At 47.0% G+C, this 16,677-nt stretch overlaps 1 non-coding gene across 1 annotated transcript; it reads right to left on the reverse strand.

Moving 5' to 3' along the window:
* Window positions 1-11,235: 11,235 nt before the first annotated feature.
* On the reverse strand, window positions 11,236-11,354 carry LOC134544253 (5S ribosomal RNA). The gene has a single exon (XR_010077643.1). It is a non-coding gene; the product is annotated as a 5S ribosomal RNA (ribosomal RNA).
* Between the last annotated feature and the right edge of the window lie 5,323 nt (window positions 11,355-16,677).

A 16,677-nucleotide genomic window follows, 5' to 3' on the forward strand; every position in this document is an offset into this window, starting at 1 on the left:
CAATTCCCTCAAGTCAAATCATTCCCATTTGGTTAGCAGGGCTCACAAACACTTCGGCTGTGTGAGACTGACTTCAGCGTGGAGGGGCTGTGGTCTAAAAAAAAAAAAAAAAAAAAAAAAAAAAGCACGCGCAGACGGACCACGATGGCGCGCACGAAGCAGACGGCTCGTAAATCTACTGGAGGCAAAGCGCCGCGCAAGCAGCTGGCCACCAAGGCGGCTCGCAAGAGCGCGCCGGCCACGGGGGGAGTGAAGAAGCCACATCGCTACCGCCCTGGCACTGTCGCGCTGCGAGAAATCAGGCGCTACCAGAAAAGTACCGAGCTGCTTATCCGCAAGCTGCCCTTCCAGCGCCTGGTGCGAGAGATCGCCCAGGACTTCAAGACAGACTTGCGCTTCCAGAGCTCGGCCGTCATGGCGCTGCAGGAGGCCAGCGAGGCTTACCTGGTGGGGCTCTTCGAGGACACCAATTTGTGCGCCATCCACGCCAAGAGGGTCACCATCATGCCCAAGGACATCCAGCTTGCCCGGCGTATCCGTGGCGAGCGTGCTTGAGTTCCTTGCCATTTTTTTTGCAAGGGGGAAAAAAAAAACAGCCCTTATTAGGGCTAAAAATAACTGTCAAATTTGAAAGGAAAACAGTTGTCTGGCTTTTTGTACCTATTAGCTGTCGTTGACCTTTACCCAGCCAATAATATATTACATTAATAAGAATTTGGAAAAACACAGTTATAGTGTCTGTGTTTTGAGGTGGTTGTTTATATTGTACACAAAAGATTTGCACACAATGCAATGTATTCTGCATAGGAAATAAAAACTCTTCAAACAGTGCCTGTCTGCAGTAGCAGCACCATCAGCAGCAGCAGCAGCAGCAGCAGCATAAAGTTCACCATTAATACCCTGAGACCTAATCCTTACAAAAAAAATATGTGTGTGTGTGTGTGTATATATGTGTATATATATATATATGCTGAAATAAGAGTGAGATGTTTGTAAGACGTTTTCCTGCTTAAAAACTTTAAATAATTTTGCACCTAAACTATACACACAATGTAATTGATAAATTTCTTTATTTATTTATTTATTTCCCCCGCTTCAAATACCATAAGAAATTTTTTAACCAGAATTTTACCTAACGGCAGAGGTGTGGCTATAGGAGGCAATGATTGCAACAACTGATACCTTCATGACTAGTATTGTTGGCCCTTAGAAGGGCCGATAAGGTGGTACAGTGCCACAGAAAGTGCCAGCGGTCCTGCTGGCATCTTCATTTCCGCTTTGGGGCTGCTTTCTTGGGCGACTTGCTCTTTGGGGCAACCTTCTTTGGCTTTGGAGCACGGGGTTTCTTCGTGGGAGGTTTGGACACCTTTTTTGCCTTTGAAGGTGCCTTCTTGGGCTTGGGGGTTGCAGCTGCTGCCTTTTTTTTCTTTTCTGCTGTAGGCGGAGTCTTCTTGACTGGTTTCTTGCCCACCGCTGCCTTCTTGGCTACGGATCGCTTCTTTTCCTTAGGGGCAGCTGCACCACGCTTGCCGCTTGGAGCCTTGGGCTGGTCCGGAGCACCGGTGGTCCCTGAAGCCAGCTTGAAGGAGCCAGACGCACCCTTGCCTTTGGTTTGGACAAGCTCGCCGCTAGCCACTGCTGCCTTCAAGTATTTCTTGATGAAAGGTGCCAGCTTTTCCGCATCTACTTTGTAGGTAGAGGCGACGTATTTCTTGATGGCTTGCAGTGATGAGCCGCCCCTTTCCTTGAGGCTCTTGATCGCAGAGGCCACCATTTCAGATGTGCGCGGGTGCGCGGGCTTGGCTCGTGGCTTCTTCGACGCAGCCTTGCCTTTCTTCGGGGAAGCTGCCTGTGATGGGGCAACAGCTGGTGCTGCAGTCGCTGCTGCGGTATCTGCCATGACGAGACTGATCCTACAGAATGCAAGAGCAAAGTGAAAATAAAATTTTTCTCTCTATTTTTTTTTTTTTTTTTTTTTTTTCCTAACCTAAGTTAAAACTAAGTGTGTTTGGGAGGGGTCCGGGTTAGGGAGAGACTCTAAGTGCGTCTCAGGCCGAAGCCTATACGCTCTAATCATGCAGGGGGTACCATGCAGAAAAGGGAACATGCATCGTGTGCTAGGAGGGGGATTGGCCAGCCATGGCAGCGATTGGCGCCATGACTAACTCCCCTCACTGACTATTCTAGACTAAAACTAGATAAGTTGGGCCCAGGTAAAACCTGCATAGACACAGGGAAAACCCTGGGCACTTACATGCGGGATGCAAAATTTCATGCATTAATTACATGCGGGTTGGCTACGGGAATAGAAGGATGGCTCAGGAAGAAGAGTTGGAAGAGTAGAAAAAATCTACTAAGCAAGGGCGGGCACTTGGACATTTTTGTCCGCATTTGGGTGTTTGGTCATGACTGGTTTTTAGGGGGCGACTTCGTCGTTTCCCCCAGGCTGCCAGCCAGCCAGGTGAGCTGAAAGAAAGAAAGGTACATCTTACAACTATGAGTTATATGGCCGCGGCACCCAGGTTGCCCCAGTTACCACGGCCATGTATGCCCGACACATTGCGCTGCCAGCCTGGGCATGTCAATCATTGGCTAGTCCAATGTTGATTATTTGCACCGCAGGACGTGGTCAGACACATGGTCGGACACCTATTCTTCGATAGTGAGTCTACTCACTTATTAATTAAAAATAAACATTCCTATGAGAGTGGGGAATTTGTGTGTTGGTGTATTCATTAGGGCCCCGCTGGGCCAAAAAATAATTAGGGCCCCGATGGGCCAAAAATTCATTCATTAGGGCCCCGCTGGGCCAAAAGCATGTGTGTCGCCGGATTCGCATGGGCAGGGGGGGGGGGGGATTTAATTCAGTCACAATGTGCTGCCAGCCTGAGCATGTCAATCATTGGCTAGTCCAATGTTGCATATTTGCACTCCAGGACGTGGTCAGGCACATGTTTAGAATTTATTACTTAATGCTAATATTAGGACTTAAAGTTATGTCTTAAGAAATTAAAATACTTAATACTAAGTCTGGAGCTGCCAGAAATACGAGTGTAAAACTGCGCGATTCTTAAGCAGAATTTTCTCGCCAGTCCGCAACCACAGAGTTGGGGTCGGGCCTCGGCTGAGCGCAGGTGCGCTGTGATTGGCCGGAGCCTCCAGCCAATCACGGGCCACTACGGTGGTCGATGCGCCAGGATGGATTTCGGGCGTTTGTATTTTTGTGTTTCGTCGGGATCATAATTTCCGAGTGAGGAAATATGCGGATTTAAACTATTTACGCATTTATCGTAAAAAGTTTGTGTTGTACGAGTATAAAAGTCTTGCAAAGTCTCTGACTCGGTTTCACGATGCAATGCTTCTACAGGGCAGTATCGTGGGGCGTCTGTGGCGATTCGAATGCACCTATTCTGAATCCTCTGCAGTTTTATTAGGTGTGAGGGGGCAGCTGTTGCCCAGACTGGGGCTGCATATGTAATTATTGGCCGTATTAGAGCATTGTACAGCAGTAGGCCGGTTTTAACCTTGCTGCCGCATCGTCTACTCATTACTGGGTATAGTGCACTGATCCTAGCCTGCGCTTGCGCTCGCCTAGTGTCAATGTGATTGCGCCAGAGTAGTTTTCTATCCATGTGAACACCTAGATATTTCACTACCTCCTTATGCGGTATTTGTTCGTCAAACAAACGTATTTGCGGCCTGCGTTCTACAGGCGGGAGATTTTTACGAGTAAATACAATGGCCTCTGATTTCGTTGTATTTACTTTTATACGCCAAGTCGTGCACCATTGTTCGAACTCAGTGAGCGCGACTTGCAGTCTGTTGGTAGCTAGCTGGAGGTTGTGGGACCTGCTATACAGCACTGTGTCATCTGCATAGCAGCCCAGCTTTACTAGTCGGTGTGCGGGGCGTGGCATGTCACTGACATATATATTAAAGAGTACAGGGCCTAAGATGCTTCCCTGTGGTACACCTGCTCTTATTTGTTTTATGTCTGACAGAGCTCCTTCAGTAGATACTCTAAAGGTTCTGTCTGCTAAATAGGACGCGACTAGTTTAATATAACAGTCTGGAAATCCTGTTTGGTATAGTTTGTAGATTAGCCCCGCATGAAATACTCTGTCGAAGGCTTTCTCTACATCTATAAACGTAGCGACTACATAATCCTGTACATTAAATGCGCTTGTGATTTCTTCTGTCAGGCGCACGAGCTGATGTACTGTCGAGTGTGTACTGCGAAAGCCGAACTGTTCATCCGGCAGTATGTTATTCTCGTGTATGTGTACATTAAGTCTGTGTAGTATAATACTCTCCACGACTTTAGACACAGTACTTAGCAGACTGATAGGTCTGTAATTCTGTGGCAGTGTTTTATTTTTACCTGGCTTGTGAAAGACTATAACTCTAGCCTCTTTCCACTGTGAGGGGAAAATATTTAACCGAAACATTGCATTTATGCACTCAGCTAGATATTCGAGTGTTTCGTTCGGGAGTTGTTTGAGGACAACAGCCTGTATGCCGTCATTCCCGGGAGCTTTTCGCGGCTTCATTTTCTTGATAGCACGCTTTATTTCTTGCGCCTGTGTAAGTAAAGGCTCAGAGGTTGTGGGCAGTCGCAATTTAACACGTAGTTCGCGGTAAATTTGCGCCGTGAATATCCTATCGCAGGGCTGCATGTTGGGCTGGAAAGCTGCTTCCAGTGTGTCAGCGAAAGCTTGTGCCTTATCACAGGGCTGAAAAACTACACCATTGTTTGTTTCAAGGGGCGGGATTTTTTCCGATTTATTTAAAATCCGCTTCGTCATTGTCCAGGCACTTCCGTCCTGGGTGTCGAGTCGCGCGATTTTAGTTTCCCACTGGCTGCCTCGCCAGAGTGAGATTTCGTCTGAAATGATTGTTTGTAGTTCATTTATTCGGCGTTTCGTCTCTTGTGTACGACGCCGTGTGTATTCACGCCGCAGTCGATTTTTTTGTGAAATCAAGCTGCGGATGTATTCTGGCAGCTCGTCGTGTGCTAACCTAACCTCCTTTTCTGGGATGCACTGGCTAATACCATCCTGGATTTTTTCTGTTAGGTCTAATATCGCGGAATTTAAATTGTCGCTGTTTTCAATAGTTATTTCGGCCGCGTCGGGGAGATTTACTGTTAAATAGTTTTTAAATTGTTGCCAGTCCGCGTTTTTATAGTCCCTGATTTTTCGTGGCTGGTTGGAGTCTATATTTGCGTCATCAAATTTTAAATGAACAGGGAAATGATCCGATGACATGTCGTGTACAACCTCGAGTTCGAATCCCGTGTTGACACGTTTGTTCAGGGCGATATCTAAAATATCAGGCATGTCGTTCAGTCGACCAGAGTCATGTGTGGGCTCTGAGGGAGCATGTACTGTATAGTTTTTGTTGAGTTGGTGAGTGTAGAGTAGTCTGCCGTTCGCTGTAGCGCGCCTGCAGTTCCACTCTATGTGTTTGGCATTGATATCGCCTACAGCAAGGAAGCTCGGGGCCGCTCCATATAAAGTATCCAGGTCTGCCTCGCTGAGGGACCTGCCTGGTGGGGCGTACATTGCAATTAATTTAATTTGTTGCCGATTTATATTTAAATTAATTCCTATAGCCTCCAGTTGTTGGAAATCAGGGAGCTGGCAGGCAGTGTGTTGTACACTAGTGTGTACAGCAAGGGCTACTCCACCGCCTCGTGCGTCTCGATCGCGCCTATAAATGACATAATTTAATATTGTCAGCCTGTCTGTCGGAGTCAGATGCGTTTCGTTTATCGCAGCTATTTTTATTTTATGTTTATCCAGGTGGTTGATAAATTCCGGTAGTTTATTTTTAATGCCGCGTGCATTCCAGAAGAGGAGGGAATGTAACTTAAGACTAGTGGCTGCGTGTGTGCTGCAATTCGGTGCCGAATTATTGTAGGTCATCGACAACGACCCCAGCAAGCGCACACACGCAATCCATGGTGGCACGTATTTTGTCTGCCATGGATTTGGACGTGTCTAGCCAGATGACTAGAAGCTGGCACAGAGGGCCGATGGCACTCTGCAGTTGGGCGTTGCCTATGATGGCCTCGTGGGAGCGGATGACCGCCTGGATGTCCGCAAGCTGCGGTGCCTGGGCGCTGGTGGACGGAGTCTGCTGGGCAGTTGGCAGCTCTGGTGCTGCATCGACTGCCATTGCTGCCACGGGTGCGGCCTGCGGCTGGGCGGGGGCTGGCGTTCTCTTCGCCGGTGTGGGAGCTGGCTTGGTGGCTGTCAGCTTGTCCTGGGCGGGCTGTCGGGGCCTGTCCTGGGCGGGGCTCGGGGGCTTTCCTTGGCCATTTTTGTGGCCGGTGGGGTTCTTCTTGAACCCCTTCTTCTTCTGCCACGGGTTGTTTGCAAGGACTGGGTAGTCCAGCTCATTGTGGCTGGGCTCCCAGTGCTGCTGCAGGGGCGCATACCGGCTCCCGCTGGCCTGCGCCAGGTAGTCGCCGAAGCACGGCGGCGGTGGGCCCCAGGGGTTGTGTCTTGGGGGGGCGTGATGTCCCTGTGGTGTCTGCTGTTGAGGCTGGGGCTGGTTGGTGGCGCGCGTGTTGTCGCGCATGTCGCGGCGGGATTGTAGCTCCCGCTTCTTTCGTTCTTGGGGGGGAAGGTGCCTCCGTGTCTCCTTCTTGTACGCACTGCACCCCTTGAAATTGGCGCAGTGCGGTTCCTCGCAGTGAGCACACTTTTTGTGCTCCTGCTGGCCCCCGTGCGGGCATTCGGTGGCGCAGTGCGAGCCACTGCACCACCTGCAGACTGGTGCTGCACTGCAGCCTTTGCCCACGTGGTTGAAACGTTGGCAGTTGCTGCACTGCGCAGGGCCCTTCGGTCGCCTGTAGTCGTCCACGCGAATCCGCATTCCAGCGAATTCGCGCAGAGCCTGAATGGTCGCTGAGTCGCACGACTGCGGCACCTCAATGACGAGGGCGTCGCACTTCTCCCGTCTCCGCCTGTTCTCCAGGAACCAGTGGTTCTGGACGGGCAGGTTCAGTGCGGCGAACTCCTCTTGTAGGAAGTCCGTTGGTGTGTGACGGTGTACGCCGCGCAGTACGAATATTTTCGGTACTTCGTGCTGTTGCAGAAGTACCGAGTGCTGCGCACCAATGGCCTGAAGGGCCTTAACTGCGCGCGTGTAGTCCGCGATGGTGGCGGTGTGGACCATTATTTCGTCCTTCCCGCGGTTTGTGCATGTGAAGCGCTCGGTGAGGGCATTCTTGAGTGTATGGTACACTCGCGGGTACTGGTGCCCCTGGTCAAGGAACACGAAGAGTGGCTTGACGCGATGGGCCTTGGGCGCTGCCGCAGGTGGCTGTTGGTTGGGGGGGGCGGGGCCCGCCTGCTCGGTTGAGGAAGAGGCCGCCATCTCGTGGTGCGACCTCTTCGCCTTTTTCGTGGCGACTGTCTGCCAGTCGCCATCGGTTGCGTCCTCCTGAGGGGAGGGCATTGAGTCGTCCATCTCTGTCATTATGTCTTTAAGTCGCGTCAGCCTCACACTCGTGAGCACCCACTGACCGTCCCCCGGGGCTAAGTTAGCCGGGTTCAGGCTAGGCTGAAGGGGATCTAACTCCCCGGGTGTCTCAGAGCTCGTTGGTCGTTAATACTACCTTTACCTGGTACCGTTACACTCTACCTGCCTGCGCACTCTGGGTGCACAGGCTACCTTTCAGGAAAACACTGGGTAGCACTGTGAAGTGCTACACACAGCTTTAGGCGCGGAGCTCCTCTCCGTACGTCCGTCCTCGGCCAAGGCTCAAGGCAAACCTTCTTTCTTTTCTCTCTGCAAATATCTGGTTACCCAATTTTCTGGTTGCGGACGGTTCAGAAAATTCTCGATGCCTTGCTCACGTAGGGAGCAGCGCACTTTGGACAGCGAAAGTAATGTAGGGCTTCTTTAGCACTGATTTTTCAATGTTTTCTAAATGTCAGCAGTCTACGATGACATAATGGGCAGTTCCACTAATAGTGTAATTTTTTTATGGCAGCTGCACTGTTTAATTTGCACTGCGAGCTGTTTAAATTTACTGCTACACCAAACAGGGAACTTTTCATTTGCAGATGTTATTCAAGGAATCAAATACGTAATTTGTGCTGGAATCACTTGAAAATGGTTAAATTAACTTAGGTATACTTTAGTGTATAGTATGCTGAAAATGTGGAGATAATTTCATGAAGGCTGTTTGCTGTGGAAGCACTAGCAAATCACCTTGTTCAGTGCCACCTGGAATGGCTTTCTTCGTGCACCTCCAAGGATGATGTGATTATTATTGTGAGTAAATTTTGTTTACATTTTCATTGTGTGAATAATAAAACTTTTAACTGTACACACAACAAGCATTTCACTTGGATCTGATGCATTCTCAAGAGTGCAGTTTCTGTTTAGCTTTTAAAACTGGCTGCCCTTCAATTCACTCAAGGTGCAGATGCAAGTTGCTGATGAAGTATTCCACACACATGCTACATTGGAGAAATATTTTAATAAAAATTAAAACTCTTGCAGGATTTCGAATAAAAACTATCCTATTTATCCCTTCTATGTTTTGGTACTGCGAAATTGAGAGAGGTAAGTAAGTTGTGAGGTTATTTTTACTTGCTTGCATGTGAGGTTAGCAGAGCAAAAATATTTTTGAAATTGCAGATACATGGTCACTTTATTTCGTTGCAAACATTTATAAGCTCGTAATCTTATTTAAAGTCTCCATACTTAATGCGTTTGGAAAACCTTCTTTCTCTCAATTTTACAATGGAACAAAATTTTACTTGTATGTGTACATTAATTCCATCTCTAAATGATGTAGGTTTACGCACCGAGATCAGGTACATTGTAGAGAGAAAAACACACGAGTACCTGCTTATTTTGAAGTTTTAATGAGTATATTAAAAAAAAAAAAAAAAAAAACGATAAAAATATAATTGAAAAAGTATATTATTCACGTATTTTTGAGGATGAGAGGAGGGGGTGTTTTTGTCCGATGGTCGTTTATCTTTAAAGAAATTTCCGTTGGACCTGTGCGTTCTTGCTCTGCCAATTCTCGAAAAATGAAATATTTTAAGTCGTCTTTTATGTGCTAACTTCATTATATTTGGCTGCATTCGTATTTTTATTAGTTTTGAAACATTCATGTCACGGAAAATAATCATAAACCAGGACAAAAACGTTTTGACTAAATGTTCTAGGTTGGTTGTAAAACATTTTCTTATTTTATTTCACATCGGAAACATCTGTTAAGTTGTAAGCTTTGTAATGAATGCGACAGTCACTTGTTCGCTGAAGTGTTTGTTTAAGAAATTAGTATTGTAAATTTGTTTATGGTCTTGTTAAATGAAATTTTAAGTGAAATCATTTGGGAAAACAGAGGCTACAGGAATTTTCAACACAACTTGATGACCGACGTTGTGACTAGTGTGGGAGTGTGTGCTCGTGTAAATATCAATTTTTCTTACTCCTCGTGCCGGTCAACAGGAAAACAGCGAGTGTGTTATCTCATCGCGGGCGTGTGATTGCGTGTGGTAAATTGTGCTAGGTTAATTACCGCAAAACTCCACTGTGTGCAAATATGTAGTGTGTCGCTGTATGCAAATATTTGGTATGTCTTTTTTTTTTTTTTTTTTTTTCAGGCAATACACACTTTGAATTTTACACAATTTCGATGCTGCAACCTAAGTGTATACATGCGAATAGGATTGCTTAAATGAAAAAGTAAAGTAGGAGGTAAGTGCAAATGTTTCCAGGAGGTTATGCACACACAATCTATTTTATGAATTAATAGTTATTATCTAAGAAAATGATAGAAGATTATAAATAATGTGTGCAGAATAATACAGAATTTGCATGTTACACAAAAAAAAAATATATATATATTCCAAATATTGTTAGCAAAATGCACCTAGATTAGTGAGCTGGATTTTTTTTTTTTTTTTGTATTTTTGTTCTGTTGATCCCACGTGGAGTCAAGGCTCCGGGATATAGAACATGTATGTGCAGACAATTAATATTTACATGATGCAAGTTACCAAGAAAAAAAATTTCAAAAAAAAAAAATACATAACATGTTACACAATTTAACTTTATGCAAAACATGAAGCAGCTGTTATCACAAGTCCATTCAACAAATTAACAGTTCAATTTCTCTATTATCAATCAAATTAAAGAATAGCTTCAGAGGGTAGGTAGGATATTCTAGAAGAATTTTTTTTACTGTTTTTTTTTTTAATACTGGTAAATTGTTTTAGTTATTTTCTGTGATATTAAGTTGTAAAGTTTTACTCCCAAGTAATTTAGTCCATTTTCAAATCGCCTAGTGTTATGTTCAACTATCCTCAATTTACTAGCATTTCTGGTGTTATACCTATGTGCGAATATCTAAAAAAAAAAAAAAAAAAAAAATAATAATTTTTTTTTCTTCTTTTTCTTAAGAATGAATAAAAAGTTTCTAGAACGTATTCATTTATGGCAGTCAGGACTTTAAGTTTTTTGAATTTTGGTCTGCAGTTAGATGATTTTTTATCTTTTGTTATTATTCTAATAGCTCCTTTTTTTTTTTTTTTTCCCCCAATGTTATATGGCAGAAAGAGTAGAGCTATGGCTACTGTGACATCATGCATTGATGGGAAGGTTATTGTTGGATAACAAAAATTTAGATGATATAATTTTTATTTTTTTCCATACACAACACATTGCAGGTACAATTTTACAGGTTACAGCTGTACCACCTCTAGTATTGCTGCCGACCATCCAACAAATGAGCACACTAAACAGGCATTGATGACATTGTTATCAACGTCTTTTTGAATCTCTCATTATTATACATAACTGCCCACTGAAACAGAGAAACTTCAAAATAGGTGTGTGTGTGTGTGTTTATATATATATATATATATATATATATATATATATATATATACATATATACATACATACATACATACATACATACATACATACATACATATACACTTATATATTTATTTTTTCACTTTGAATTTTGTATGAGGTATACACATGCAAAGATTCACAGCTACTGGGTGGGTGAGTGAGTGAGTGAGTGAGTGAGTGATTGATTGATTGATTGATTGATTGATTGATTGATTGATTGAGAGAGAGTGAGTGTGTGTGTTAGGGGGGGGGGGGAAATGTGGTGATTGTGGGGGAAAAAAAAATTTAAAATTGAAATTTTTAAAAAAAAATTTTTTTCTGTAGGGTGCAAAATAGTAGTGCCAACGGCACGTGGTGTTCCCAAGCGGTCACCCATCTAAGTACTAACCACGCTCGACGATGCTTAACTTCGGTGATCGGACGAGAACCGGTGTGTTCATCGTGATATGGCCGTTGGCAATGATATAGATGTTTTTTTTTTGCAGTTTGTATTTGCCACTCGAAATAGCTATACCAGGTGTGATTGTTACAAACAACAGGAGAAATCGTGTAATGAACACTCTTTTACTTCCCCCCCCCCCTCCCCACACACAACACCCACCACCCTCACCATCCCAACCACCAAAGCCCTCTTCAAAATACACTCTCACACACACACACAAACCCACACTCTATAACTGATGAACATTACCATAACTTCTTAAAGCCATTAGATAATATTTAACTCAAGAAAGGTATTGTGATATGTTTAAAGAAAGAAAGGTGAAACCTTTAACTTTACCAGCAGGTATTAGTATCACTGAGGTATCTTCTAGGTTGTAGCAGCAATAGTAGTAATAATAATAAAATTAAATAAGGTAATAAAAAAGAAAAGTTATACATGTGATCAAATCATGAATGTATAAAACTGGAATGAATTTAAATTTTTTTTATTTTTCTTCATAGGCTGTTTTGAAATTGATGAGTAAGTGCCTCTTCTTTTAAATTTTTTAATGCTGAACACTGTTACATAAGAGATGAATGTTTAGAAAATTTAAAAAAAAAAAAGCTAGCCCAGCCCCCTCCCCCCCTCACACAAAATCCAAACAAAAAAAAAACACCCTCCTTCAAAACATCACATAATCATCCAGCCAGCAGTGCAGACGAGAAATTTGCACTCGGGGCCGCCATTTTGACGATAAATTCTTGCATGGCACACCAAAGGTAGGAAAGAATTTAAAAAAATAAAAATAATGGGCGAGCACCCTCGCGTCTGCCTGTAGAAAATGAAGTTAAAAGTAACATAACCTAAAGACAGGCACACACTAGGGTGCTCCCAGGCGGTTGAGAAATTTTTTCCCGCCAAAAGACTTATATATATTATTTATTTTACTGTTTTTGGCAGGGGGCTATGTCGGTCTGTGTGCAAAGTAGTTCCTACTCCCGCCGCCAGGAGCGCGCGCGGTGGGTAGCGATGTTGTTTTTTCTGCTTTCATTTGTTTATTATTTAGAGGGTTAATGCTATGTAAATGTACGCAAGTTTGGTTATGTGTCGGTAGTTGTGCGAGATTTAATTTCCGAAACGAAATTTGACTTTCATCGGCCTGCATTTCTCACTTATTCGGAAAATACATGTGTGTTTATGTATGTATAATAATCGAGTGATTTTGTAATAATTTGGAAGTTTTGTTTGCGTGTGCGATGTGGGGAAGAAAAGGTGTGCACACGAGTCCTAGGGCTATATTTTTTTTTATTGCGAAATATTTACTTCATGTGGTGAAAAATTTTAAATTATTTGTGATGCAAGTGAAATTTTTTTTTTTTTTTCAGTTGGGTGATGTGTTTGTCCTCGTTTGTGTGCAAGGAAGCAAACATGCTGAAGGTAAGGGGCCATAAATGACACTTTAAAATATTAGTTTACCATTAATTTTGGTTAAATATTAAATTGCCATATAAGTAAAATCATGTCAACTGTTGTATTCCACCCAGTATAAGCTGTTAGTAATGGGTACTTAATATAAATAGAATAAATGTAAGCATTTTCGTCTGCATGAAAATTCACTTTTTTTTTGGATCCATTTGTACTGTGGGTAGTTAAATAGTACATTATGTTGTTTTTACTTCGAAGTACAAAACATCTTGTGCATGATTGCAAATTCAAACGCAGTTAAGCATAATATGAATTCGAATTATGTGTGTGTGTGTGTGTATATATATATTTTTTTTTCAGTTTTTTTTTTTTTTTTTTTTTTTTACTGTGTCCAGTTTTAGCACAAATGGAATTATTTTCAAAGTGAATCGATGCAACTGGTCTTTGCCATTAATATTGATATATGATCTAACTAAATTAAATAGAAAGGATTTTTTTATTAATTTTTTTAAATATATTTGTAGCAATGTACTAATGACCACAGAAGTAAGCAAAAAAAAAAATATATATATATATATCTCAGCCAGTAAACCATGCGTCTTAAAGACTTTTTTTAATGAAAATATTTCTGCCTTGGTTAAGCTTACATTTACTATCATAGGGATTGAGGGAATTGTAGAACAGCAGCAGAAGCATTTCCTTTCATGATCATGTTCTTGGTCCTGAAAAGGACCGTTTATGTAAGCATGTGCACACCAGACCTGCTCACTTGGAGCTGGTGTATTTGGTGACAGCCTTGGTGCCCTCGCTGACAGCGTGCTTGGCCAGCTCCCCGGGCAGCAGCAGTCTCACGGCCGTCTGTATCTCGCGGCTGGTGATGGTGGAGCGCTTGTTGTAGTGGGCGAGGCGGCTGGCCTCTGCCGCGATGCGCTCGAAAATGTCGTTCACGAAACTGTTCATGATGCTCATGGCCTTAGATGATATGCCAGTGTCCGGATGAACTTGCTTCAACACTTTGTAGATGTAGATTGCGTAGCTTTCCTTCCTCTTGCGCTTCTTTTTCTTGTCGCCCTTCGAGATGTTTTTCTGGGCCTTGCCCGCCTTTTTGGCTGCCTTACCGCTCGTCTTGGGGGGCATCGTAGGTCTGAGCTGTGCCGCTGTCGCTAGATGAGTGAGACGGGAACTGAATTTTTTTCGTGAAAAGTTTTCTTGGCTTCTTGTTGCGCGACCAATCGGAGCGCTCCGCGGCTCGTGATTGGTCGCGCTCCGCGGAGGGACGTGTAACAAAAGTAATTTCCAGCGGCCGGGGCGCCACTTTCTCGTAGGTTGCGGACCAGTGTACAGCCTATAACTCAACATGTCTGGCAGAGGAAAAGGAGGAAAGGTTAAGGGGAAATCCAAGACTCGCCTCGGCAGTAGTGTTTGCGATCGCTCCAGTGTTCTTGCCTCGTTTCGGTGTTTGTGGTTTCAGTTCGCCATCGAAGTGGTGTTTTTTGTGTTCTGTATTAATTTGTGCACCTGCACAAACGTTTGTGAGTGTCGGCGCGGCGTCGTTTAATTTTAATCAGTGTTTCTGTTCACTTGTCATTATGTAAACAATCTTGGATACTTTCGATTAATCGATTGGGCCTGGACTCGCCTTTCGATTGTGTGGTCCCAATTATTATTTTTGTTGTCCCAATTATGTGGTCCCGATTTTCTGCACCATAAATTTGTGGTCCCAACTGGAAATGGACAGCGACGTGGTTCCTGCCTCTCCGAACGCCATTGTGGTGGACCATCAGTCTCTTGCGGCCCCGCCATCCTTGCCGCCGCCGCCAGTCATGCCTGGTAAGCACTGGGCCGCAGCGGGCGGGCACCGCTCCAACGTCATCTCGTCCTCCTCGGACTCGGAGGCTGACGTTCTCTCGGCCGAACCCTCTTCGCAAGGTGCTGCCGATCGCCGCAACAGCAAGTACAGCAAGGACGCTGCCAAGGCGATGGTTCGGCGCCAATACTTTGCGGGCCCTCGCCCTGATGGGGTTGGTGGCAGCACACCATCTTCTCGTGCCATCTCCCGGGCTGACACCAGGGAACACCGCCGCCAACAGCAGGCGGAGGTTCTCCACACGAAGCGGCAGGCGGATGCGCATGTGGCGGCCATCATTGACGCTGTCGCGGCGGGGGTGGAACGCCCCTGGTCGCATGGCCGCACGCCTTCCTGGCCTAATGATCTTCACCGCATTGACGCGGAGGAGGTGGCGGATGCTGGTGGGGGGCCCGCCTCCCGCTCTGCCTCCCAGCCGGACATCCATCTTATTCGGCAGGTCGAGGAGACCTGGCGTGGGCTGTCCTCAGGATCGCTGTCTGCCCCCCGACCGGTACCCACCGTTTCCAGCTGCCACACGCCTCGGAGTGCGGCGACATTTACCACCACGTCCACTGTGATGACCACCACCTCGGTCGCCATCTGCGCCGTGTCGGGGGGCCGCCCGCCGGCCCTGCTTTCCCCTTTGGTTGCTGACACTGATCCCCCATTTCAAGCCGTCGGGGCAGCGGAGCCCCATCTGGGCCTTTCTCCTGCCGACCCCCGGGCCCCACCTGACCCAGTGCCCCGCCGTCCAGCTGCCGGGGTGGTTGCGGCGCTACCGGTGTCTTCGTGCGCCACCTCTTCGGCTCCGCGCACCCCAGTGGTGCCCCCAGGTGGTCCGGCCTCTGCTGAGCCACGCGTCAAGCGTATTCCACCCATCGTTGTGGCCACCCGCCTCACCGCCGATGCACTGCGGGGCAACCGCGAGTTGCGCCGTAAACTTCAAGGGGACTTTACAGTGGACTACCTGTGGGGGTACCCACGGTACCACCCCACCTCTCTTCAAGACAGGGCGGTGCTCATGGAGTATTTCCGCACCCATGGGATCCAGTGCCATACTTTCCCGGTGGCAGGCCGCGCCAAACCGAAGTTAGTCCTGGCTGGTCTGCCCCCCACTGCCGCGGAGGCGTCGGTGTGGGAGGAGCTGGCTGAGGAGGGCGTCCGCCCGGACTCCCTCCGTCGCCTGACGCCGGACTGGGCGGCGGACCGCGGTGTAATCCGGTTCCTCCTTGTCTTTCCGGATGCCGCTCAGCTGGCGAAGGCCCGCGCCCTGAGACACCTGGCTGGGCTCCGCATTCAGTGGGAGGAGTTTCGGGGTGGATCCCGCCCCCTCCAATGCCACAACTGCCAGCGGTGGGGGCACCGGGTGGAGGACTGTGGCCACCCGTTCCGTTGCCTCCGCTGCGTCCGGCAGCATGCCCACGGAGCCTGCCCGAAGACCCCGGAGGAGCCGCCTTGCTGCGTCAACTGTGAGGGGCAGCATCCGGCCAACGCCCGCACCTGCCCCTCCTACTTGAAGTTCCTCGAGCAGCAGCTGCGGCGGAAGGGGCCTTCGCTTCAGCAGCTGCCACGGCCCCAGCCGCCACGCCACCACCTCCAGGACGCCGCTCCCTCCCGGCCATCCATGGCTGCCGTGCCTCCAGATGACTTTACGTCCTTGCGCCCTCCATCCTCGTACCGTCCTCCGGGGACGCACTCCTATGCGGCGTCTGTTGCCGGTCCTCCGCTGTTTCTGGGGCCCACTCCTTTTGCGGCACAGCTTCCACCTGCCCCTCAGGCCCCCTTCGCCACGCAAGGGCCCCGCCCCGTCCCTCTCCTTCCGGTCGCCCCGCCTGTAGTCTGGTCCTCGCATCGGCCACCGGGATGGGGTGCAGGGTCTGCGTCGGTCCCCATGGCCTTTGAACCGGCTTCGGCCCCCCTTCCCCCTCTTCCCGAGAGGGGCCCACCTGCTGCTCCTTCCCAGGGGCTGCCCTCGGGTTCGAGGCTGTCTGACACCCGCCCGGTGGGCTCCCGGTCCCCAGGTCAGCCTGACCCGCCCTCCGAGGCCACCCCCCCACTGGCTGCCTCCTCACGGGCCTCCCTC

Source organism: Bacillus rossius, unplaced genomic scaffold, assembly GCF_032445375.1.
Source record: "Bacillus rossius redtenbacheri isolate Brsri unplaced genomic scaffold, Brsri_v3 Brsri_v3_scf35, whole genome shotgun sequence".
Lineage (NCBI taxonomy): Eukaryota > Metazoa > Arthropoda > Insecta > Phasmatodea > Bacillidae > Bacillus > Bacillus rossius.